A 23,927-nucleotide genomic window follows, 5' to 3' on the forward strand; every position below is an offset into this window, starting at 1 on the left:
ACCCTGGCGTCATGGGCACAGCTGGACCAGCCCACACAAATGTCCTGGAACCGACCGTTGGCATCAACGAGTGCCTGCAGGACCATGGAGTGGTAGCCCTTATGGTTTATGAAAGCCCCGCTGCTGTGCTCTGGGGCCCGGATGGCGATGTGCGTGCCATCCTGGGCCCCAAAGCAGTTTGGGAAGCCCAACGCCTTGAAGCCCTGGACGGCATCATCCAGGTCTCTGACACGCACCAGCTGCCACAGGAGGACCCTGTTGATGGCCCGGACGACCTGCAGGGAGCGCGAGGAGGATGCACTCATGAGCATGGGTTGGGGTGTAGAATGCCCAACCATCCCTGACCCCTGCAGGGCAGGCCTCCCTGGGGACCCTGTCCCTGTCCCATTCCCAGTGGGGGCTACCCTGTGGTCCTCAATGGTGCCCCATGCCAGAGTGCCCCCCATTCCCTGGCCCCTGCATGTGCATGGCTTACCTCATTGAGGACGGCCACAATGGTGGCCCTGCCCACCCCGAACTGATGGCCGATGGATCGGTGACTGTCTGGAGTGGCCAGTTTCCAGAGGGCGATGGCCACCCTTCTCTGGAGCGGGAGCACTGGCCTCATGTGGTTGTCCTGGTGCTGGAGGGCTGGAGTGAGCCAGTGGCACAGCTCTAGGAATGTCCCCTTGGTCATCCGGAAGTTCTTCAGCCACTGGTCGTCGCCCCAGTCCTCCAGCACCAGCCGGTCCCACCAGTCGCTGCTTGTGGGGAAGCTCCACAGGTGGCGGATGCCCCGGGGGACTGGCTGGGGATGTCGCGCCCTCAGGATGACTTCCAGGAGCGTGGCTAGTAGGCTGGCTGCCCGTAGCCACTGCTGTGCAGTGGCCAGGACCACAGCCAGTGCACTGGCCACGGCCTCAATGGGGATGGGGGGCTGCTCAGGTTCCATGCAGGCCCAGGGTGCCTCCTCTGATCTCCTTGGTGTGCAAGCCTGGGGACAGGTGGCTGGCCCTCAACGTGTGCAGGCTAACGTATGGGATGAGGGGGCCTTTAAGGGGACAGCGGGCCATGGTCCCGGAACGGCTCATCTGCCATGCGACCCTGCCCACAGGACTTCCTGCACCTGTACTTTCGAAAGAACGCCCTGTATAGTGTGGACACTCATTTTCGAAATTGCAGTCCAGGACTTTCGAAAGAGCGGATTGCACCTATGGTCTCTGTTTTTCTGTGTGGATGCTCCCTTTCAAAAGAACGGCTTTCGATACTCTGTTTCGAAAGCCGTCCTTTCAAAAGGGGGCTGTAGTGTAGACATGGCCAAAATGTGGGACAGATTCCTACAGGAGGAATGACTGCATGACAAGTACATATAAAGCAAACAGGAAGACAATGCAGTGCCATATGCTTCCTTCCACTGCAAGGCAGGGAAGTAACCAAAGAGAAATTTGACTGGGTGGAAGAGAAAGAAAAAGTGAGAATGGCAGAGCAGGGAGTATGGTGCCTCTGCAGCATACTGTTCCCCAAACCAGAAACCTATATAAATGCTTCTGCCACTGCTCACTGTAACTTGGGACACAGATTTTGGGGCACAGAGAGCAATGCCAAGATCGAGCTACAGAGTCACTGCTCTCTACAACCTAATCTTTACTAGGTGGTGGAAGTCTTGCAAAATTAAATTAACGTTACACCCAGCATGATGAATTTCCTGAGACACCCTGCTGAGAAAGAGACTCACGCAAACCTGGGTTAAACAACCAACAGCATCATGACCCTTGAGCTTGTGGGTAGCATATGGAGGAAGACACCACTACACAGGGACAGCTCTGGGCCCTCCCAAGGCTTTGGAACTTCCTTTTCCCATAGACCACTGATCCCTTAGATCAAGGGGTGTGCAAAGTGGGGGGTGGGGCCCCCTGGAGGGGTGCAGCACTATTGGCTGCTGAGTGTCAGGCTCATCCATCTCATTAAAAATGTTGAACTATATCACTGGTTTTATGTATGCGTATTCACATTAATATGACAATTAAATAACGTTTTTATATTCTACATACTCATTTTCTTACACAGGCTGAAACACTTTTTTTTTCATATGAACATAACTAAAATTTCCGTTGGTTTGGATTACAGACAGATGGGGGGAGGGGCCTGCTAACTGTGGGGACGAAAAGTGGGGCCCAGCCAAAAAACTTCCTCATCCCTGCCGTAGCTGTCTAGCAACCATGTCTGTTTTGCAGTCTCCTCTGAAATCTCTTCTTCCCAAGGGGATCTGTGTTAAAAATTCTGAAGTTAACTTTGGAGCCCAAAGGCCTGTTGTCCCAACTAGACGATATGGTCACGTATTTATAGTGACTTCGAGGAGTACTTGCCTTTTTGAAATTTTTTGTTACCTTTAAAAGTTAAACATTTCTATTATTTTAGTTTACTGCTTCCCTGCTCAACAATCCTACTCATTTAAAAATAATCAGGGAATAATCAAATTACTTACAATGGGAGGGAGCAGAAGGGATAGAGGAAAAATAGCTGATGAACAATAGTTGCAAGTGCATATTTAAAGGGTTCTTTAATTTATGGATCAACTGTGTAAATGAACACGCACACTGTGACTATCTCCCGTATCTATTAAAAAAAGCTGTTTTCCAAACTTGCTAATTTTACCTTTGCAGATAAAGAAGTGATAATTTATTAGAAGGGGCCAGTAAATTCCACTTGCCTTTTAGATACTGAGAAAAGTCATGGGGTTGTTTGCTGACAGATACACATCACATGCCCAGTGATCGTACCTTGGCAATTTGCTAATGTAAATAATTACAGCAAAGAGCTCATGAGCTAACTAAAAAACTTTCTAGAATTCAGTTTTTGCAGCAAGAAGGCCTAAAGCATCCAGTGGAAAAAGTAAATCAGTAGAGGTATACCTTAATTTAGGAGGGCTGATGGTTCAGCTGGTGCATTTCCAAGGAGAGATTATGTGGTGGACTTGGACAAATGAACACATGGGGTGAAATCTTGACCCTGGTGATGTCAGTGGGAGTTTTGTCATGAGCTTCAATGGGTACGTCTAGGCTGCCATTAAACACGGGTGGCTGGTCGGTGTCACCTGACTTGATCTTGTAGGGTTAGGCTGCACGGCTATAAAATTCCAGTACAGACATGCAGGTTCTGCGATCCCATGAGGGGGGGAGCCCTGAGAGCATAAATCAGCTGGTATGGGCCAGTCACATGTAACTGCAGCGGAGACATGCCCACTGAAGCCAATGGCATCATTTGCAGTGACTCAGTAGTTCAGGATTTTACCCTTTATGTTTGGAAATTTTCAATAACAGGGAGAAGCTTGTAATGACCCCTGCATTTAAGGTTCCTAACACTCTCTGTTACACAAGTTTCTTGCAACTTCTTCTTCTTCTTTTTTTTTTTTTTTTTTTAAAGAAATTCTGACATGCCCATAGTTTGCAAAAGACCTTTGATGTTCAACAGGGAAATAAAATCAGGCTATAAAAGTGCCCTTTTTTGTCCTGTGACATTTCAGGCAGATTTAGCTAAGATATATATATACACATACACACACACACCCCCCCCTCAGGAAAAGTCTGGCAGCCTGCCAAAATAACTTCTGACTTTGAACATTCTAAAGCCAGCTTCATGACCTTGTAAAAGCATCAGCACACACTGTCAGGAAAGCCTACAAGCTTGCAGGAGGGAAGAGGAGGATGTTTTGGAGAGACAGTCAGGCCAGGTACCTCCCAATCACATCCCAAGATCAAAAATATGGCTCCAGTGATCCATTTTCTTTATGGGTATAGCACCTAGGGCAGGAGCTCTCCCAATTCCAAGAGAGGAGAGGGTGAGAGAGGTGACCTGAGATCTTCCTTCCCACTTGCAGAGCCAGTACTTGGCCCCAAAAGCCCCTCTCATCTCTGACACAACTGCCTCCTCCTCCTGTAATTAGTCTCCTAGCTCAAGCAGCAGAGGTTAGTGCTGCAAGTTTAAGCTTAAAATCCTTTGGATAATATTTCACTTGGGTGATTGTTAGAGTTGTACGTAGTAAAATGTTTTCTCTTTTCTGTTAGCAGTTGTTTGGAATTTCTGAGGTTTTCCTATATTACAAGATTATTATTTTGACCGAAAAGTTAATTCTTGAAAGTTAGAAAATTTGAGATTAGAGGTCAATGAAGCATCTTTAAATCTGCATTATGGTACATTATTTAATTATTATTACCATTTTTCCTCCGGACGCCACTGCCTCATGCAATGTAAAGGATGTACACACAAGGTGTAGGTCTACACAGCAAAGTTATTTTGAAATAAAAGCTGTTATTACGAAATAACTATTCTAGTGTCTATACAACGCAATCACTATTTCAAAATAATTTTGAAATAGTGGTTGTCTTATTTCAAAATAGGTAAACCTCACCATGGCTACATCTATACTGCAATCTGCTTTTGGAAATAGAATGCAAACAAATAAGATCAGGAATGCAGATTTACATATCTCCTGCCTCATCTGCATACTCTCTTGTGGTCTCACTTCCAGAAGACCCTTTTCCGAAAGCAAAAACAGCCATATAGACAGGATTCCTTTGAAAACAAAACCCGTTTTCAAAAGAACCCATCTTCCAATTTTGTTTCCAGAGAAGGGTTCTTTTGAAAACGGGGTTTGTTTTTGAAGGAACCCTGTCTACGTGGCTGGTTTTGCTTCCAGAATGGGCTCTTCTGGAAGAGAGATCATGCCAAAATATGCAAATGAGGAGAAAGATATGTAAATATGTGCCTTAACTGCATTTCCAATCTCACTCATTTGCATTCTGTTTCTGAAAGTGGACTGCAGTGTAGCCATAGCCTGCATGAGGAGTAACACCTATTTTGAAATAGGTCCTGTTAAGAAATGGAATAGAGCCTATTTCGAAATAAACCGCAGTGCATCCAATTGCTCTATTTCAAAACAGGCTATATACGGGTAGACACTGTAGTTTTAAAGAGCTAAGTGCTATTTAAAATGCATTTTGTATGTAGTGGCGTTATTTTGAAATAAGGCTGCTGTAAAGACATACTCAAGGTGATGAATTAAGTTTGCACAGACACACTTTGGCTACAGTTACACTACAGCGAGCTGTCGACAGAAGTCACTGTTGGAAGAGATTTCCTGACAACACGTTGGTCAACAGACTGCGGCCACGCACAAAACCGACTCGGAAGAGCGCTCCAGTCTGTTGAGAGGGTGGCTGGACTGCCCTTCTGCTGTCTTGACAAAACAGGCACCCAGAAGCACAGCAGACTGGACGCCCTGTCTGTTGAAAGAAGGCCCCCCAGAACATCCACACAGCTTTTTTTGTTGACAGAACCTGTTGACAAAAGGCGCTTTTCCTCATCTGGCGGGGCAGAAGGCCGTCGGCAGAAGTGCTGACGTTTGTCAACAGACTGTCAACAACATTTTGTATGTGAACATTCCATCAGTTTTATCAAGAAAACTGGGGTTTTGTCTGCAAAACTCACTAGTGTAGCTGCAGTCTGGCATTTCCTAACTTTTGGGTGCTTGACTTCACAACCAAACATATATTTGACTTTAAACAGATATTTGTACTAGCAAATTGGCCTGGCGTTGCTTGAGTATTTAGAGGGAGTAAGGTTACTGGGTTCCCCCTGTCCCCAGGGTTTGGAAAATAAAAGGAAAATATATATGGTTTCTGCAAGTGATTGTAATTTGGACAATGAAGGAAAAAAGAATTCTGCATTAATAAAAGAGTGATTCAAACATTACATAGAGCCCTGACTCTGGTAGACAATATTTGCAGCCTCTGTCTTTTGCTAAAATAAATCGAGGGTGTGGGTGAGTGTTGGAGTGTGGAAGGGCTGACAGTAGGGGGTGAGTGGCATAGGAGACAAAGCAGGAGGCTGGGAGAGCTGGCAGGACCAGAGCAAGGGGCAGAGGGTGCTGCAGTGAGGGCATAACATGCGGAGTAAGGGCAGAGTGCTTGTGTGGTAGGGATGAGGATGGAGGTGCGGGTGGAGAAGTGAAGACAGGGGTTTGGGCAAGATGGGCTCAGGACAGGGAGTGAGGGGTGCTGGAGGCAGGGCAGAGTGGTGGGGACTCAGAGCACTGTGTTAGTGTGAGCCGGGGGTTGGGTCAGGGGTGGAGGTGTAGCTGTCACAGCAGGGGTTTGGGTGTTGGGGGGTGTGGTAGAGTGAGGGTGGTGATCGGGGACTGAGGGCTAAGGAGTTGTGGGGAAGGCTTAGAAGCAGTGTTCAGTGCATGGGGAAGTCAGGGCAGGGAGGGCACAGAGCAGGGGGCTTATGGCAGGGGCTGGGAGGTCTCAGGGGCTTACAGGAGGCAGCTACAGCAGCAAAGATGGAATTGGTCCCTGTGGGAGCAGGGCTGCACTGCCCAGCCCTGGCATCTCCTTCACAGGGGTCTGGGCTGCAGTTCCTGGCCCCGGCGTCTCCAGGGGCAAGGCTGGACCAGCGTCTGCTCCTTGGGGGAGGCACCTTCCCACACTCCAGGATAGGCATGGGTCGGGCTCCTTGCTTTGCGGGCCTCTTCCTCTGCCCCAGCGTGAACTGGGGGGGGGCAGTGTCAGGGCTCTTTTTTCCTGGCCCTGGCACAGCAGCAGTGGGGGTGGGGGGCTTGGGGGCCCAGAGCAGGAGCCAGAGCTTTTTTTCCCTAGCCCAGTGGTAGTGTCACGAAGAGAAGTTGGAGCTAGGGCTGAAGACGCATCTCTTTTTTCCTGGCCCCAGCACAGTGGTAGCAGGGGGCTGGGGCCACGGCTTTTGCCCTTGTCCCCTGCAGAGCAGGGGGAGGGCTGGAGCTGGGGCCATGGCTCTTTTCCCTGCCTCCGGCACAGCACCAATGAGGGGCCGTGGGCACGAAACCAGAATTGAACCTTTCTTCTTTAGCCCTGGCCCACCAGGAGCAAAGAGAGGCTGGGGCTGGAACTGGGGCCATGGCCCCACTTTCTTCCCCGGTCCCAGCTCAGCAGCAGCATGGGTACTGGGGGTCAAGGTCACGGAAAAGAGTCACAGCACCAACACAGTGGCAGTGTGTGGGGGGGGGTGTCAGTGCTGCGGCTGTTTTCCCTGCCTCTGAGGAGAGCGACTGGGGCAGCCTAGCTTGGGGTGAAGGGGAAGGCTGAGCCTGGGTTCGTGGTTGCAACATCGCAGGATGAGTCTAATTGTATGGGAATTATGGGGGGAGAGAGCAGAGGGGCTCCCCCTGCATGGTGCTGTCGCTGAGCACTGGGGCGGGGCTGATGGTAGAGGTAGCAGGGCACTTAACTCTCTTGGCAAGGTGGGGAGCCCTGTCTCCAGGACGCCTCTGTTTTCCTGCTGTGGCTTCCCCCAGTGGTCACTTTGCAGTATGGCACATTTGCTGCCCCTAGTGGTGAGTCTGAAGCATGTTGTCCCTCCTGTCAGTGCCCCTCCTTCTCCATGTTCTGGGAAATCCTGGGATTTCAGGCATTACCCACTTTCCAGGCACAAGCAAACCCTGACCTTGGTTTAAGTTGAAGTAAGAGGAAGCTGCCAACTCCATTGTGTGGTCATAGCTCTTATGGTTTAAGAGAAGCTCTTGAACAAACATCAACTGACAGGCAGACAGATGCACTCTAAAATATATAGTAGATATAGTGCTACAGGTGCACATGGCATTTTATAAAATAAGCAAAAACATGGTATAAGCCCTGAAAAGCTCAAAGTCTAAATGATTACAGTAGCACAGGATGATGGAAGAGAGAAAATGGAAATGGAACAGAGACAGACATTTGTATAGTGAAAACATTACAGTTTTGAATGAACCAAGGAATAAGTAGATGTTTCATCAATAATTCTTTAGAAATTGAAGCACCTCCATATGCTCCTCAAATATACATATCAGATTCTGCCTCTGCTTAAACACATGGACTCTGATGATTTTGGTGGGACCACATGGGTGTAACTGAGGGCTGATTTGGTTCCTATGACTAAATTATGCTTTAAACTTTATTAACATTCTGATCAAGCCAACTCCAAGCACAGCATACAGCTTGAGTAACTGGGTCTGCAGGGACAGAGACTGTAAAGAAACCTGCCCATTATCTCTTGTGCAGCTTCTGCTGCACCCTGTAACCACTTTGCTCATTGGTTGACCGAAGAACAAGGGATTTTAAAAATGATAAAGCTGGAATTTCACAGAACACTTTCATGTAGTAAACTAGATGCTCGTAATTATTTCAGATAGGACAATTAACATTCCCCCTCCTCTCACCCCTTCCTTCTATCCTATTTGATTTGTCAGTTTTTATTGCAATTTTTTTTTGTTTTTGGTCCTCTGTACTTATATATGTCAGTCTGTATTGGAAATGACATTGATCTGAAGAAGTGGGTCTGTCCCACGAAAGCTCATCACCAAATAAATCATTTTGTTAGTCTTTAAAGTGCTACATTTCTGCTGCTTTGTTTTATCTACAACATACCTTAGCGAGACAATCAGAGAAGAAACATGCATCCGTGTGGGGTAATAAGAGTGGTGGTAGCTCACACGTTTGCAAAGACATTGTGCTTATGGGAATGTTTAATGTATTGGTCCCAGAATATTAGAGAGACAAAGTAGGTGAAGTAGTATCTTTACTGGACCATCTTCTGTTAGTCAGAGAGATAAGCTTCAAAGCTTACACAAAACTCTTCTATTGTGGAAATGTATTCAGAGTGCCACATCTGGATTTATGGATTATTATAACAACTAATAACTCTTAACCACACCTTCTTCTTCACCAGTTTTATTTTTAGCCCCTATGACTAGAGAGGTGTTAATGGGCCACTTCATTTTTAACGGTCCCTTGAAATAGGTGTTAACTGCTTAAGATAAATAATCTGTTCCACCATGTATTTAATTGTCACACTCTGAGTACATTTCTCAGATCTGAAGAGTAACTCTGTAAACTTGTCTTTCTCACTGACAGAAGTTGGTTCAATAAAAGATATTACCTCACCCACCTTGACACAAGCCACTTCAACTGAGCAATAGATTATTCTCTGTGCTCACACGCAAGCATTGTGAGCATGGCCCAGCCACCTTTGTCATGCCCTAAAACCCCCTCCACCATCCCAGGAATTGGTAGAGTGTGTCCAAAGCAGCATGCCCTAGTTTCCTGTTCTGAACCTTTTGTAAAAGAGGGAGGAAAATACCATTCCTTTTCTGCACAAAGTACACTGTCTCACAACAGTTCACAAGCTCAAGGTAATACAAACTTAGTGGAATGAGGACAACCAATTGGACACAGTCACAAAGGGTACAAACTATATCAAAAGGACCGCGGTCTGATAAGAAGAATATAGCAGTAGGATATATTGCCAACCACCTGACCAGTGGAGCGATAGTGACTATAAAATGCTAAGGGAGATTAGGGAGGCTATCAAAATAAAAAAGCTCAATAATAATGGTGGATTTCAACTATGCTCATATTGACTGGGTACACGTCACCTCAGGACAGGATGCAGAGATAAAATTTCTTGACACCTTAAATGACTGCTTCTTGGAGCAATTGGTTCTGGAACCCACAAGGGAAGAGGAAAGTTTCTTGATTTAGTACTAAGTGGAGCTCATGATCTGGTCCAAAAGGTAAATATAACTGGACTGCTTGGAAATCCTGACCATAATATAATAAAATTTAACACCCCTGTGGTTGGGAGAACACCTCAGCAGCCCAACAGTGTGGCATATAATTTCAGAAATAGAACTACACAACAGTGAGAAAGTTAGTTCTTTGAAGGGGTCAACAAACATGTGGATAAGAGGGCTCCAGTAGATATAGTGCATAAGGATTTCCAGAAAGCCTTTGACATGGTCCCTCATCAAAGGCCCTTATGTAAATTAAGTTGTCATGGGATAAGAGGGAAGATCCCTTCATGGATTGAGAACTGGTTAAAAGGCAGGAAACAGAAAGTAGGAATAAATAGAAAATTTCCAGAATGGAGAGGGGTAACTAGTGGTGTTCCCCAAGGGTCAATCCTAGGACCAATCCTATTCAACTTATTCATAAATGATCTGGAGAAAGGGGTAAACTATGAGGTGGCAAAGTTTGCAGACAACACTAAACCGCTCAAGATAGTTAAGATCAAAGCAGACTGTGAAGAACCTCAAAGGATCTCACAAAAATGAGTGCTTGGGCATCAAAATGGCAAATTAAATGTAATGTGGATAAATGCAAAGTATTGCACATTGGAAAAAATAACCCCAACTACACATACAGCATGATGGGGGCTAATTTAGCTACAACTCATGAGGAAAGAGGTCTTGCAGTCATCATGGATAGTTCTCTGAAAACGTCCACACTGCATGCAGCAGCAGTCAGAAAAGCAAACAGGATGTTAGGATTCATTGAAAAAGGGATAGAGAATAAGACGGAGAATATCTTATTGCCCTTATATAAAACCATGGTATTCCCACATCTTGAATGCTGCGTACAATTTCTGGTCACCTCATCTCAAAAAAGATATTTTGGCATTAGAAAAGGTTCAAAAAAGGGCAACTAAAATAAATAGGGGTTTGGAACAGGACCCATATGAAGAGAGATTAAAGAGACTAGTCCTTTTAGTCATACAAGAGAGGAGACTAATGGGGGATATGATAGAGGTATATAAAATTGTGAGGGTGTGGAGAAAGGGAACAATGAAAAATTATTTACTTTTTCCCATAATATTAGAACTAGAGGACACCAAATGAAATTAATGGGCAGCGAGTTTAAAACAAATAAAAGGAAGTCCTTCACACAACACATAGTCAAGCTGTGGAACTCCTTGCCAGAAGAGATGGTGAAGGCTAGGACTATAAAAGGGTTTAAAAAAGAGCTAGTTAAATTCATGCCGGTTAGGTCCATTAATGGCTATTAGCCAGGATGGGTAAGGAATGGTGTCCCTAGCCTCTGTTTGGCAGAAGCTTGAGACAGATGACAGAAGAGAGATCACTTGATCGTTGCCTGTTCAGTCCACTCCCCCTGGGGCACGTGGTGTTGGCCACTGTCAGCAGACAGGATACTGGGCTGGATGGATCTTTGGTCTGACCCGGTATGGACATTCTTATGTTCTAGAAATTAAAAGGTACAGTGCCAAAAGTAAAATCCCTGCAAACTCCATGGAAACTTTTCAATGACACCATAATAGAGGCCCAAGTTAAATGTATACCCCAAATTAAAAAATACATTAAGGCTGTGTCTACACTAGCTCTCAACTTTGAAGGGAGGATGGTAAGTAGGGTGTCAGGAGATTACTAATGAAGTGCTGTGGTGCATATGCAGTACTTCATTAAGCAAACTTCAAAGTGCCAGGTCATGTGTAGCCGTGGTTAACCCGCCGGTACTTTGAAGTGCCTGGGCTAGTTCGAAGTCCCTTTACTCCTCAATACCAATCTAACCCTTACAGATGCTCTGTGACTGCCAAATGCAACAACCGGTCTTTTTTGGTTTTTGTAAATGAAAAAAAGAGGTACTGGTACTCAGCCAGCTCTCCACTCCCCCTCACCCTCCCACCAGCCAATCCAGCAGCTGGGACTGCCAAGATACCGGTACTCAGTACTGGCAAGTGCCCCCTCCCCCCTCAAAAAAAAAAAAAACACTGGCAACAACAGTTTGCTGCTGTCCATATTGTGCACACTGGCAGGCACTCCTCCTTCCTGTCAGCAGCCCTGGGGCAAAGTGGGAGGGGGTCTGGCACTGCACTCTGGAAGGGGTGGGGCAAAGGACAGAATGGGCGGGGCTAAAGGAAGTCAGCCCGTAGCACTGCCTGGACTGAGGTGGTGGGTCCCCTACAGTCATATGCAGCAATGCTGCTGTAATGCGTCTAAGGGGCCCAGAGCTCTGGACACTGCCAAAGTAGCATCAGAGATGGCCAGAACTCCAGGCCCCTTTGCACCTTCCCCCTTTGCCCCCCATGTCAGTGAGCCCGCCTGTCAGTAGTTTCAAGACAATCCTCGCTGCCATATTTGAGGGCCTCATCACAAGTCACAAAGCATGTGAGAGAGGCGTGGGGTCCGTTTTTTCTCACTGAAGATGCCAGACTGCACTGCAGAGAATGGCAGTTGGAAAAAACATCTGAAAGGACATCAGAAGCTCCTTAACATAGTGGTGTCTGATAGGAACTTTGCACGGTCCCAGAATGGCCTGCGCTCTCTTTCATGATTCCATGACACTTAATGACAGATGACGTTGCCAGACTCTGTGGGACACATACCAACAATGCACTGCCCTTGCTTTCGACAAGGGAGCTAAAGCTGTAGAAACAATCTGTCGACAGATGGGGGCAAGTACAAATATGCTTTGGTGACTTTTTTTTTTGGCTACTTCTGTGTGTTGACATTAGTTTTCTTGAAAAAACTTAGTAGGGTAGACACAAGCCTAGTGCAACAGTGCTTTGTCCATGAACCTGCTCTGCTGCTGACAAAGTGAACACTGCTCATAGAGGGTGGAACTTTTTTACTGGCAACAAAGTGTTGACAGTTGCGTGGCTTTTCGGAACACAGGTCTTGCTAAAATCTGTGTAAGACAGACATACCCTCAGTCATGTACCTGTTAATGGGTTGCTAATTAGTTATATCCTGATGACAAAGCACTGTTCACTGTACACTCCTACTTGCCACAGCAAAGATTTTGTCATTTGGAGTGGCAGAGGTGGTTTTTAAGCACCTGTCAACAACAAAAGCTTTGTTGCTCAATTGCCAGTGTAGACAAAGCCTAAGCAATGATGGGAAGAGTTTTTTTTTCTGGTTTACAGCTACTTACAAATCAGGTAATTAAAACAAAAAAGCAGTCATGTAGCACTTTAACAAAATAACTTATTAAGTGATGAACTTTCATGGAACAGGCCCACTTCTTCAGATCTATTGTCTTACCAGAACAGACTCGATATATAAAGCACAGAGGTCCAAAAATTGTTATCAAGGTTGTCAAATAAGAAAAATAGTTATCAAGGTTGGCAAATCAGATAGACAGAAAGAGGTGGGTGAGGGTTGGGAAAGCTGAGTGGTAGGTCAAACATCAAAGTATGTGAAAGTCCTTATAATAGGTCAGAAATTAACATAAACACTCTTTCACATACTTTGGATGTTTGACCTAACACTTAACTTTCCCACCCCTCACCCACCTCTTTCTCCTCTTCTCTTTCACATACTTTGATGTTTGACCTAACACTCAACTTTCCCACCCCTCACCCACCTCTTTCTCCTCTTCTCTTTCACATACTTTGATGTTTGACCTAACACTCAACTTTCCCACCCCTCACCCACCTCTTTCTGCTCTTCTATCTGATTTGCCAACATTGATAACTATTCTTCTTATTTGTCAACCTTTATAACAATTTTTGGACCTCTGTGCTTTATATATCAAGTCTGTTCTGGTATGGCTACGATCTTAAGAAGCAGGTCTGAACCACGAAAGCTCAGCACCTAATACATTATTTTGTTAGTCTTTGAAGAGCTACATGACTGCATTTTTGTTTTGATAGAATACAGACTAACACAGCTATCCCTCTGTTACTAGAAATCATGGAACTGGGAAACTCACCAGCATCCAAGAACTAGACCAAACGCTACACATCCCTCCACATGCTTCATATGACAGCCACAGCTTACTTTTGTTGCTTAGTTTTTCTTTCTTAAACCAAGAAAGTGACTAGATACATAATAGCTTCCAAACGGTATCTTCAGCACAAATTTTTTACTGTTTAATATCTTTTTTTTAAGTATAAATATTTCTGAGTCAATTTTCCTCCCTCTACTTCTATTTATTAATAAACTAATAATAGAAATAACAAGCAGAAAAAAGCATCTACTACATGATGTGAACCAAGGGCAATGTCCACACAATATACTACTTACAACACCCTTGTATAGGGAATCAAAACTATGCCTATTGTATTGAAGACACTGCGCCACCACAAATACTAATACAGGAATCCACAGTGCACCCATGGTTTGCATGCTGGGTGCTACACTGCCACATCTTACCTCCAGAACCCAGTATAATCCCAATAGTCTATTATACTGAAATGAGAGGATGGAATGACACATAAACTGCTATAGTAACTCTCCAACATACGAGTTTCAAATACTTATTTCGGGGACTGAGAAGACAGGCAGGTTGCAATACTCCTTGCTCTAGGAACTCCACAAAATCCCAATACGTAAGGGTGGCAGTATTTTGCCATGCACTATACCCCTGGGTGTCCACTGTCTGCTCCGTTGGGATGGATAGATGAAGGGTGACCTGCCCTGCTCTAGCACATAGCAAATGTACAGCCTGTTAAATGAAGGGTATTGGGAGAGTGACATGTTCTACTCTAGAATCTACTGTATGGGGAAGGAAGGGAATTCCTTGCAATAGAACATAAGGGCCTGCCATGCCCCAAGGCTCCACAGAGAGAGGAGGGATAGCTCAATGGTTTGTGCTTTGGCCTGTTAACTGCAGGGTAGTAAACTCAATCAGATGTCAGGGATTGTGCCTATTCCTGTCAAGAGGGCAGGGGACTGAACTAGAAGACCTCCTGAGGTCCTTTTCAGTTCTAGGAAATATTTATTGTATGTGGAAGGTCATGCTTCAAGCCATACAGCCTCAGTATATGGTGGATGCCCTGCTCCCAACCTTACAGATCTGCACAGACCACTTTATTGGGGCACATCCTTCTTACTGCCACAGGGAACTGCCAAATTTATATGGGGGATGCCCCACTCCCTGCCACACAGACCCACACAGCCTAATTATGCGGAGGATGCCCTGATCCCAAATGTACAGGTCCGGGATCTGTGGGATGCCCTGGTCTCTCCATAGGAACCTGCACAGACCCAGTACATGAGAGATGCCCTGCTGCCGCCTGCCATACATACACGTCATATGGGGAATGCCCTACTCTCTGCTGTGTGACCCTACACAGCCTGCTTTGGAGGATGCCTGCTTTCTGCTGTACGACCCTATGCAGCCTGCTATGGGGGATGCCCTGCTCTCTGCTATACGACCCCACGTAGTCCGCTATGGGGGGAAGCCCTGCCTTCTGCTGTACGACCCCACGGAGTCCGCTTTGGGGGAAACCCTGCTCTCGCTGTGCGACCCCACACAGCCGGCTACGGGGGATGCCCTGCTCTCTGATGTGCGACCCCACGGAGTCCGCTATGGGGAGAAGCCCTGCTGTGGCAGAGGCCGGAGACAGTTTGCAGGGCTACGTGATGTACTACGGAAGGGGGTTCCCAGCGCCTCCCACTGCGGGTGGGACTGGGCCCGTTGGCAAATCGTGCCCTGCGGGAGTGCTGGCGGGCGGGGTGGGGAGACACATACCTGACGCCCGGGATCCTGATACCCCGCTCCACTCTGCAGCAGCAGCAGTAGTTCCCGAGATCAGGCTGGCGCGCGCTCTCCAGGGACCGGGGTTCCAACGCGCACGCACCCGAAATCGCTGCGGCGCGTGCACGTGCCCTCTCCCCCTGGTTCGCTCTACGGCGCGCTCCCTTTCTTCTGGGTCGCCTAGGAAACAACGGGCTGTAGCTCGCTTCGGCTCTGGGCGCACGCCCAGCGTCACGTGGGACATGCAGGCCCAATGGAGACGACGGACTGCGTAAGGCTCGTAGTAGCACGGTAGGGGGGAAGGAGGGAAGGGAGCGAGCGCGTCTCGGGAGGGGGGATCCTGGAGGGAAGGTCCCGCCGCGGGAGGATGGAATGTGGGAGGGGCCCCCGAGGAGAGCGGGCTTCTGGAGAATGAAGCCACCCTCCAAGGAGGGCTCAGAGTGGCTCCTGACAGACCACTCCTCGCCTTGGGGTGGGGGAGGGGAGGTGCTAACGCGGAGAGGTCCCCCACCCCCAAGCCCTAGAGTGTGTGGAGAAACTATTGTGGGGCGAGGACCCCACCGGCCGACATGGCGGGTGGGCCAGGAGAGGCGCTACTGCGGCGAGGCCCCCCCGTCTGACATTGCGGGATGGGAGGGGCTAGTGAGGAGAGACACGCCCCCCGCCGCTTGTCTGCGCGGGAGGGGAGGGGCTAGTGAGGAGAGACACCTCCCACCCAGCCGGACATTGCGGGAGGGGTGGGTCTAGTGAGGAGGAACCCTTACCCTAGTCGGAGCTGAGATGAGTCATTCACGAAGAGCCGCCTATCCTTAAAATGGGACCCTGTGTCCAGAGGTTGCTCTGAAGTGGAGGCAGGCAAGGGAGTCTGGCAGTTGTTCCCAGGCAGGTTGGCTTTTAGTGCCTTGTAAAGGTGCAGAGTTGCCTTATTTTGTCTTCCCCACATGAAGATGGAGGCACCTCCCTGGCTTGCTGGTGCTGTTGGCTGTCAAATCTCTAATATGTAGGAGAAGATGTGAGGCGTCACCATCCTGAATTTGCCCAAAGCAGTGCCACAGGAAAACATCAATGTCCTTACCACATCAGGGTCTTTCTCAAGTCCTGCATTTCAAGATCAGGGATGTAAGTTTGCACTGAAAGGGCAAATAAGGACCTTTGTGGAAATTCTGGATTTAGGGGAAACCTGCACCCAGTTGCCAGGGATAAAGAGGCCCTAGCTCCCTGTATTCCAATTTAATCTTAGTAGAAAGCCCATTATGGTCTGGATGGCATTAAGGTCCCTTAATCTGTGACCCCCCAATCTTGCTCTGGAGGTCATCCTTTCTGGGCACTTGGACCAAGATGGGGCATTGCATGTTGGGTTTTGTTTTTTCAGCATTCAAGTAAGTAGCATGTTTTGCACTTTTGGAGCCATTTCTGCAGAATGAGCTGAATGAATATGAAGACAAATGTTGGTATGCTGGACCCCATCATTTTCATCGGCTGCATTGTTAGACTAAAAGTGAATGCTAATATTGTATGTTAGGACTTGTAGTATAACTGTATCTTCGTACTAAAGATGGAGATAATCCACTTTTTTCTGTGAAGAATAAGTATAGATCTGGGGCTTTTGGAATGTTATTAGTGTAGCCCTCAATTCAGCAATGTTTGAGTCCTGTTAGCATGGTACCAAGAGTTGAATAATTTTGCTGTTACAGTAGAAGTTTCCCCACAACTTAACGACAGATTTCCCTGTTTCTCTCTGAACACCTGGACAATTACATAATCACAGGGTGAATGAACAGCTGTAAGATTATTTGAAGAAGTCTGGAGATTAGTTTGATTCAGCAGATAGTCCTATCTGAGAGAGACTACATATCTAAAGAATACCCATTTACTGGGGTAAAAGCCAGTCAAGTAGAATTAATTAGTTAAAAATAAAGGGGAAAAAAAAGAGATTTGAGCCTGTTTTAAACAGATATAATTTAGGTAAATAACACATCAGTTTTCAGCATTGTCCTCCCATAAGCCTAGCTATTATAAGATGTTTTTAGACAATTTATTATTTTGTGTTTGGTTTATGCGTAGTTTATAAAACAAACTAGCTAATTGAAGGACCCAGTGACCGCATTTTAAAATTAAAGTTTTACAACAAACTTTTCACTATCAGTCTTATTTTGTCAAATAAACACCATATTGGTGGTTAATACACCAGTTTCTAATAAGAATGGTCTTGAACTGTGATGAATTTGAATTTTACCAAAAATTTGAAAGAGGGGTAGAATTGGGATTCTGATAGGAGAATACCTGTATCTCTGAGTTATGAATACAAAAAGTAATCCCACACTGGGATTTCATTACAGGTAAACTGAGTTTTAAAAACACACATTTAAACAAGAGTGTGTTTGAGATCAGGCTTTAGAAAAGTGAAATCTGGGATTATTGTAGTGAAGAAATTAAATGCATGAGCACAAAGTTTGCATTTATACCAATATCTCATCTAAAACTAATTTACTAATTGGGGAGTGCCATATGAAATAAAGTAGGATCCCAAGATACGTATATTTGACTTGCGTGTGTCTTGGGTTAATGCGACTGAGTGGTGGGGAGCTGGCGCCTGGGTCCAGACTACCACACGCCAGCTCCCTGCCACTTAGAGGAGTAGGGAAACTGACCAGCATGATTCTGGGCTGCCTGCCCTGACATGAGCAGCTGCCTACCCTGACAGGAACAGGAGTGGTGGGGAGCTGGGAACCAAGCTGCAGGCTGGCTCTTGGCTCCCCTCCACTGGCAGGAGCTAGGAAACTGACCAGTGATGTGCTGGTCAGCTTCCTGGCTCCTGCAAGATGAGGGGAGCCAGGAGCCAGCCTGCAGCCTGGTTCCCAGCTTCCTGCCACTCTGAGAGCAAGGAAACTGACCAGTGCTGGGGCACTGGTCCCACTCCTATAAGCCCAGGGGAGCTGGGAGCCAGGTTGCTGCCTGGTTCCTGACTCCTTCAACTTGCGCAAAATTTGAATTATGCAAGGTTGCCCAGGAACACTAGACTTGCATAACTCAGGGGTCTACGGTACCAGTATTTGCCTACCTCATTATGTACGTGACAGGTTTGCAGCAGTCTCTTCTCACAGGTGTAGCTATGCTGAGAGAACCAAAATCTTCAGCCTGATAGATATTGAATGTTTGCTTATGTATTAGATCTGTGATTGAAGCTGCATTACCCACCAGCTGTTTATATATCCAGGTATCAAATGAATTTCTGTGGGGCAAACTGTGAGCACAATATGGCTCTTGTACTTGGAGAAGAAAACCATGTTTTTTCATGACCCTCTTGAACATACGGTTAAATGGGAACTCCCTGCATACTGTACATGTGATTTTGTAGATCTGTCATCTAACTCAGAGATTAAAATAGTAAATCAAGCATTTACTTAATGGTATAAATTCTGTTCTTGTTTTCATGTTTGCAACCCCTCTGAGCTCAGTGAAGTTACAAAAGTGTAATTTAGTTCAGAGTTCAGTCCAGCATGTGTGCTTTTGATACTCTGAGGGAATATAATTCATTATGCTTACTCCTATAATTTTTCCCTGGTGACAAATGGAATGCTTAATATTTCTAGGCAGTTCTCTAGTACTTTGTGGGGTTTTAATTTATGTGATAGATTCACCAAGTTTAGGAGGAATGCCTATACATATTTTTATACATTTGAAGGAAATCTTAGTATAAATTAAGCAAAGTATTAATATGTTAGACAATTTTGCTTATTTCAAGACACCATGTGAAAGACAGAAGTGGAAATTACTCATGTATAATACGACTGAAGACTTTACATGTCTATCATTTAATGAAAGGCATGTCAGACTAAAAAAAAACTGGCTGTGATGAATCACAATCTAGAAACTTGCTAATGATATGTCTTTCATTTCATTGAAAGCTGTGTCACAAAACAGTGCAGTCTTGCAAATATCCATTAATCAGATGAATACCCAGTTCAGCCCAGTTTTGCATTATTTAAAAGACACCCAAAACATTTAGGGTGTAAATGGAGAGTGCTACCTTGTGTTGGGGGATGTTTCAGCTTGTCCTTTAGTTAGCTAAGATATAACTACACAAGATGCTCTGTGCTGAACTAGAAGCAATTATTTATTGATAGTATTAACTATGATGAAAAAAGAGGGATACATATGACACTCTACAATTGAGCATTCTGAATATATGAATGGACTGGTAATAAAATGCTAGGAATGGAAGATTTCCCTTAAATTTGTTACAAAGTCACAAATTTGATCTGTGACTGCCATGTTATGATAAATTATGGTATTCTTAATATATCATTCAATTAAATGGATTATGATGATGATAAAATAGTAATATCTAGCACTTCTGAGGACCTTCACCTCTCTGTAAGCAGGTAAGGTTCATAATGTGCTTTGAATAAACGTACACATTTTGTATGTAGTGTAAACGTACTTATCTTCCTGGGGTTTGACTCTGTTGTCAACTTATATAACAAGTATACTTACATACTTTGCTGTCACATGGCGTCCTTGCAGGATTTCTTGTGCACAAAACTCCTGCATTCTAGAACACCTCATATGTTAATTGCAGCTAACTGAATCCAAATGCCACCATGATACAGCAATAATTAATCCACATTTGCTATGCCCTGCACAGGGTCTCAGCAACTGTCACCATGTGAAAATCTGAATGGCTTCTTCAAAGAAAAAGAACAAAGAACAGGAAATACAACAAGCTTTATAAGCCAGAATCCCATCCAGGTCATTGACTATGTTGACAGTCTCAAAGAAAACAGATTTTGAAAGCTAGTACTCTTTTTCCTAGTCCTTATTTTAATAACTACTAGTATTAAAGCAGTTATAATGTACTGTACCCTTTGAACAGCAGTATCCCAACATCTGGAAAATGTCTATGCTACCGGAGTAAGGCAACCTAAATTACCTTATTCATGTAACTGGAGTAGTGTAACCGGAGTCTATATCGCTTAGGTGTCTACACCACACTGAGTCGTTGGGAGACACGCTTCTGTCAACTTTCCCCACTCTTCTCGGAGTAGTAGGTTACATGGCAACAGAACCTGGCAATTGCTGCTCCCAAGAAAGTTGTTGCATGGGATCCTAGTTGTTTCTCTCATAGCTGGGATGACCAGAAAATACTCTTCCATCAGCATGTCTTCACTAGACACACTAAATTGGCATCTGCTGCATCAATTGCAGCAGCATGGATCTACCAGCAAATGTAGACAAACTCTAAGGACATTTCAGGCTTGATGGCTACAAGTCCTTGGTAAGGACCACTACTATTGCTGGAGCTGTTGGTTATAAAATTCAATTACCAGATTAAAAGCTGTGTAACCAAGACTGAATGAATCTTTGTAAGAGTAGCTCTCTTGCTGATATCAAAGGTCAGTCCTCCTACTGTTTCTTCAAGGAGTTTTCAGGTTACTTAGCAGTTAATTTGGTAATTGAATAAAATACTTTACACCCCCACAAGTTATAAGAATAAATACAATTCCCTTTCTTAAATTTAAGTTTTTGTAGAGTGTAAATAAATAAAGGGGGGCCTTAACCCTAATAAAATGTGTGGAAGTCAGTGTTAGTTCTAGTATTTCTAAAGGATTCCCAGAATTTGAGGAAGGTATTAGCTTGTCTCTCACTACAAAAGTGTCTAGGTTCCTATCAGGTGATTTAGGTTCATTTTTTTAGATTAATTGCAGTCTCAAAAGACTAGATTTCAAGGGAGTTGCTCTGCCCAGATTACTGTATTACAAGTAAACATGTAGGGGTTGAAGGTCATTTTACTTGACTTTTGTGCCTTTCTTTTTCTGATTAGAAGGAAGGCAGTGACAGTTTTTACTAGACAACACTCTGTGGCAATAGTATATTTGAACAGATGGAATTCCCAGCCTCCTGTGGTGTGACAACAAGGCATGCCATGCATCACTTTTGTGTAATTGGTACATCCATAACAGGGCAGTATTTTCAACCATCATTTTGGCAGGAGAAAACATGCCAGCAGTTAAAGAATACAAGATGATCTGAACAGTCTTAAAGGATTCTATTGCTATTTTTCTTTTTTGGTTTTAAGCCAGAGGAAGTCATCCACATATGCAAAATCTGCAGTATTTTACTGCGTGGCATACATAATCCCAATTTAGAGTCAAATAAGTTTGTTGCATTGGGAAAAATGCACATACTGTGTGCCATTCTTCACCTTTTCCTGTCTTGGCAAAATTCCGAGATTGAGAAAGAAGGGGACAGATAGATTCTGGTTGTCCCATCTTGACTTTACCATATGTCATTTCCAGTTCTGTTCGGTCTGTCCAAGGACACGCAGCCCCAGGCCTCTTGCCTCAGCAGGAAGATCAGATTTTTCACCCATACTGGAAATATTTTTCATCTGTTGGCTTGATTATTGTAATCCTCTGGGAAAGTCAGAGCTATGAGTGTGCAGTCAAGGATGTCTTCTCCTAGATGGTCACGTCTATTCGTTTAAATAGTTTAAGGATTTGGAGAGAGTAAATTACTACTCCAGTCTCTCACCAGTCATTAGATTTTCTTTGTCCTAGATTCATACAGGATTTTATTGGACTAAAACAAAAAAGTTAAGTTTTGTGGTTAATTTAATTATTTTTTTTAAATCTGCCTGCCCTTGGAAGTCCTCTAATTTCCATTCCTCTTAGAATGAAGCAAATCACAGATGTATAGAATAGTTGGCAGCTTAATAATTTAAAAACATAAATTTAAGCTCAAGTACACAGGAAATTGGTAGGAGAAATTATTGTTAATTAGCATGAAGGGGATAATGCAAACAATATCACTTAGAGAGAGATCATAGAGCCCAAAGCCAAGGGTTCCTTCCAAATGTCAATCACAGAAAGAAGCACTCTCATGCTAGTGAACAAGCACTAGACAAAAATCCACTGCTGCTTCTTGGAGTGATGCCCCCATGAGTGCTTCACTGTAGGTCTTGGGCTCATCCCAATGCTGCAGATCAGAGAATTTCATAGCAATGATCAGCTGGACCCTGCATGCGCAGCCAGCACCTCACAACATTCACACCTTTTTGTGCATGAGCCCGGTCCAGCTCCAACCAGTTCCTCTCAACTGACCTTGGCTGTAGACAGAGTGAACACTTCTCATCAAGATTATCTGTTGAAATTTTTTTCTCTAATATTAGTTAGTTGATAGTTTGTTAGTAGCTGTTAGTTAACTTTAAAAAAAAAAATAACATCAATGCCAGGATCTCTGGGATTCAAAAATGTGACGCCTGCCACAAGGCTATGCAAGCCTTGGATGGCCATTTGTCTTGTATTCGATGTTTAGGCGAGGGACATGTACCTCAGAAATGCCCTCACTGTTTTAAATTAGCTGCTAGAGCCCACAGAGACAGGGAGATGCAGCTTGGAATGATTTTATTTGAGAAGGCCCTTCAGCCTGCAGCCCCCACGCCAAAAGCTCCTGTGGACTCAGCCTCTCAGAAGTGAAGAGCCTTTTTGCCAGGCTCAGCTCCTCTAAAAAACATAAGAATGTCACCCACTTGGTCTTTGCTGTCCTTATCTAGAAGCAGGACAAGCAACAAAGATAATATTGGCACTGTCAGCGCCGCCCCATCTCAGTCTAAAGTAGCCGGTGTGCCAAAAACTAAAAGACGTTAACCCTGGTTCTGACATCAAAACTGCCCATGGAACTGAGAGCGACAGTGGCACCAGCAGCACCCAGCACTGGCTGCAAAGGCTGCGGCATTGACTACAAAGGTTGTGGCACTGACTCCTAAGCTGACAGCACCAACCTTATCAGCACTAATGGGGGGGTCCATGGCATCAACTACTGTGTTGGTGCCTCAAACCTCGGCACCGACCAGAAGTGCCTCTTTGGCAACAAGAAAAGCCACTTCAAAATCTGCATGGTGCCGTAGCTGTACCCCAGACGTCCCCCACCAACCTCTCCACTGGAACCTTCATCTTCACTTCTGGCACCAACATCCTCAGTACTACTGTCCCACACTGGGGATTCGTCTAGCTCCATGCCATCACCATTCTTGAGACTTCCTTCTCCTGTGCTAGATCAACCTGGATGTGTTTATCATCATTCGAGACATATCTCAATCTCTCCTTCACCATCTTCCAGAATGTCTTACAAACCTATGTACTCCCCACATCACTGGAGAAGTTATACACACCACTTACCATCCAGATGCTCGTTTATGATGGACAGCATCACTATTATGACAACTGATATTTCCATGGATCTCATTATCACTTTACCTACCAGTAGTACCCCAGCAGATCTCGTGAATGATCCCCAAGTGGTTGCTGGTCTCCAAGACACTCACCTGCCTCCCCCATCCCTACTTAGAACCTCGGCTCATGTCTCCTCAAACCCAACGTTCTGAACCTCAGGAGGGCCAGATATTGGAACTGGAGATCTCACTGGACACCTCCCCTTACAGATTTGTCTTCTTCATCGCCTGATGAAGCTGTGATCCTGGGGGGTATTTTTCCCCCGGATGATCTGAAACAGTTTCAAGAACTATTCAAACAGGTGGTGGCTAGTCAGGAGATCGAAGTGGCAGAAGTGCAAGAAAAACACCAGCGCCGCCTTAAAAATCTGAAACCTGCTTACACCTCAAAAATAGCCATTCCCCTAGACAAGGCAATACTAGAGGCT

At 45.2% G+C, this 23,927-nt stretch overlaps 2 protein-coding genes across 4 annotated transcripts in view; one reads left to right on the forward strand and one right to left on the reverse strand.

Annotated features, from left to right (window-relative positions):
• TMEM266 (transmembrane protein 266) overlaps window positions 1-15,470 on the reverse strand; it is a 231,057-nt gene extending 215,587 nt beyond the window's left edge. For both annotated transcript variants that reach the window (XM_075006775.1, XM_075006774.1), the window contains exon 1: window positions 15,261-15,470. The gene's annotated coding sequence lies outside the window, so the exon portion shown is untranslated. The remainder of the gene's footprint in view (window positions 1-15,260) is intronic.
• A 59-nt stretch (window positions 15,471-15,529) lies between these two features.
• NRG4 (neuregulin 4) overlaps window positions 15,530-23,927 on the forward strand; it is a 56,236-nt gene continuing 47,838 nt past the window's right edge. Inside the window, exon 1 of one of the 2 annotated variants that reach the window (XM_075006682.1) lies at window positions 15,530-15,537. The gene's annotated coding sequence lies outside the window, so the exon portion shown is untranslated. Of the gene's footprint in view, window positions 15,538-16,214; window positions 16,386-23,927 lie in introns of those variants that run through there. The other variant, XM_075006681.1, reaches the window with a different exon arrangement.

This window comes from Carettochelys insculpta, chromosome 12 (genome assembly GCF_033958435.1).
Source record: "Carettochelys insculpta isolate YL-2023 chromosome 12, ASM3395843v1, whole genome shotgun sequence".
Taxonomy (NCBI): Eukaryota; Metazoa; Chordata; order Testudines; family Carettochelyidae; genus Carettochelys; species Carettochelys insculpta.